Source organism: Macaca mulatta, chromosome 16, assembly GCF_049350105.2.
Source record: "Macaca mulatta isolate MMU2019108-1 chromosome 16, T2T-MMU8v2.0, whole genome shotgun sequence".
Lineage (NCBI taxonomy): Eukaryota > Metazoa > Chordata > Mammalia > Primates > Cercopithecidae > Macaca > Macaca mulatta.
Genome location: NC_133421.1, coordinates 23,100,356 through 23,103,294, shown reverse-complemented (window position 1 = coordinate 23,103,294; position 2,939 = coordinate 23,100,356). Strand labels below are relative to the sequence as shown.

The following is a 2,939-nucleotide window of genomic DNA, read 5'->3' as shown; positions in this document are numbered from 1 at the left end:
CTGCCACCCGCCACTTGCACTCCCGGGTTTTCTTTCCAGAGCTGGAGGAATTGATCCCAGCTCTGTTAAACTCCGAGACGGTTCTTCTTCGTGATACGGAAAAACCAGGAAAAGGAGAATTGGGTGTGCAACAGACTCCGAGTGAATTCGAATCCTTTCACTCCGGATTCTGTTGGGGACATGGGGATGATTCTTGTGGTGAAGACATGGAAGCCAATGCTCAGGAGCTGGGAGACGAAACGTGGCCTGCTGAAAGTACTGCAGTGACTGAGAGCAACGCGAGGTTTCGGCGCACAGCAGTTTCAGGAGCTGCAGAAAATTGCTCTGGAGGCTTTGGTTCTGTGTTTACTGTGTGAAGAGGCAGGATGGATACATTAGGTGATCAGAAAAGCCTTAGGCCCGCTCTGCAGTGCGCAAAGCGCTCTGAGCGGAGCACAGGCTCTACTGCAGTACCTGGACGGCTTCCTCACGCAGTTCTGTATTTCTCTGCCTGGGCAGAAGACGGTGCTATGCTTACACAGGATGAATATTGTCATGCTGGAAGTTTAGCTGATGCTGAAGTGAAAACTGCAGAATCATGAGTTAACTTTAAAGAAGCAAAGTTGAAGGGTCTTCTTTTGCAAGGTAGCTTGGGCTTTGAGCTACATTCATTCAATGTCTTTGGTTCCCAGGGATACAAAATCTAGTAGTGTTTTTATATCTGGAGTCTCAATCCCAGATGCTGCCTCTGAAGAAGATGAAGATGACCGGGGATCCAACAAAATGATGGTAAACACAGGCGATCTTGGACATATAAGAAGGCTCTCTAGTCCACAGGTTGAAGAGGGCGACAGTCGTTTTCTTGCAAATGAAGTTTTACAGGATTTTACAGGATTACACCCAGCTACCGAAAGAGATATTTTTTCGCTTGCCCTCACGGTGGTATGTGCTGCTGGTGCCGAACCTCCTCCCAGAAATGGAGATCAGTGCATGAATTCACACAGGCTAGGTTACCTTGATACCACAAGTGTGTAAAATATAGTGTGTAAAAGAAATCTTTGCAAATGGAATCATTTGGAACACTGAGCCTGTGCTACCATGGAATTCTGAATGTATCTATGACGTCTTTCGAGGCCTAAAACCTGAATCTTTTTAGGGTAAATCCCTTCAAATGCATGCAGGCTGCAAATCAAAAGCAAGCAGTAGTTTCAAGCATGGGCGAGTTGGTAAGACTTTCGCCGGATGCATAAAGCGCAGAGGTCAGTAGGGGTTGGAACTGCATTGGAAAGCATGTCAAATTAAGGGCTGGAAAGAATTCTCTGGGCAGAGAGGAGTCTGCAGTCACATTGATCAGGCAGGGTCACCAGGGGTGGCAAGAAGAAGGGTTCAGAAGAGGCAGTTCCAGGGGGAGGCACACAAGGTGGCTGGCAGGCGGCGGGGTAGACACGGAAACATTGACGAGGTGGGCCCTGCAGAACTCAGGGTCTGGCATCACTCTCTGGGCTCAGGGCGAGAGGAGGCGAGGAAGCGCCTCGAGCCCAGGCCCGCATTCCAGCCCAGTTAGGACTGCAGTCTTGTTTCCTGCCTCTGAGCATAATCTGACACTGTTTGCGGAGGGCGAGGCCAAACCCTGATTCTCCGGAATGAGGGCTCCCTTGATGCTTAATCAGAGAAGGTCTGATCCGGCTCGGGTAATCTCTGGGTCCCAGGTATCAAGCGCCCACCCTCTAGAAGGCTTCCTCCGCAGCGCTCAGGTGCGCAGGGCTGCAGATGGACACTGCGCCGCTGAGCTCAGGGTCTGAGCCTGGAGGAGTGAACAAATAGTGAGGCAGCCCAAGTAGGGACACGCTGCCGCAGTGCACAAGCCCGGGCCCCGCTTTGTGCCCTTATCTTCCGTGTACGTAGGTTCCTCCACACCTCAAGGCACCGACTCAGCAGACAGCACCGCCCTGGGTCTCTGGCCAGGACTGCAACCTGCCCTCTCGCCCCGACGCCGGCGCTGCTGCTCCTCCATCCCTGGGTGGCCCACGCGCAGGAGGACCAGGGCGGCAACACCAGGGAGCTGTTTCTCTCTTTCACTTCCAAGGAGGATGGCCAGGCCGATGTGGCCTAGCATGTGGCTACCGCCATCTGCCAGCGTTGCACCACGGTTCGGGGAGAACGGAGACGACCTTCCTTTGGGGGTCGCCCTGGGGCTTGCGGTTGCACTGTGCAGTGGGAAGATTAGCGGGGGTGGGAGACTGGGAGGCACAGGCTGGGTGAGCAGAGCGCGCTGGTATTGCCCGGTCCTATTTCAGACACTTGGCGCCACCTCAGCACAATGGATGAGAAAATCAGTAGCTGGAGCGCACTCAGGCGCCAGGCAGAGAAGTTGGCTCTTACTGTGCCTTATGACTTGTTGGGGAAATCTGGGCAGGGATGGTGTGTGGTGGGGTCCTGGAGAGATGGCACCACCTGAGACGGGTGGGATGGGAGGGATGCAGAGGACAGGGATGGGAGTCCATTTCTTCACACCACAGAATTCACACTCTAGTGCTTCATCTTTCTGAGTAGAAGAAAATAATGAACTAATGGGGAAGGGGCCGAGTTATTCTCCAGGCCCAGTGGTGTCCTCTGGGGCTCCATCGGGTTGGGGAGCTTGCTGCTCCAGAACAGAGGATGGCCTGCCTGTTAGCGAGAACCCCAGAAGCTGTGCCGGGCTCCACAACCCACTTGGCGCTGCTGAGGGTGCCGGTTAGGGTTTCCTAAGTAACTCACAAGCTCCTGGCCCTGGGGTGGCGGGAGTTCCTGCCTGGGGTTGGGGATAGGGAGGTGGGCACTGGTTTCCTCCAACTCTAACCTGCCCAGGGCTTGGCTGAGGTTTCCCTTGCCTGGGCTTGGAGTGGGACCTGGGGTGAATCCTGGCTTTACCTCACTAAGCTGTGTGGTGCCTGGCAAGTCACTTAACCTCAAGTCCCCAT

At 54.2% G+C, this 2,939-nt stretch overlaps 1 pseudogene; it reads left to right on the top strand.

Annotated features, from left to right (window-relative positions):
- Positions 1-365: 365 nt before the first annotated feature.
- LOC100423397 (wee1-like protein kinase pseudogene) lies at positions 366-1,014 on the top strand (annotated as a pseudogene).
- Positions 1,015-2,939: the final 1,925 nt, after the last annotated feature.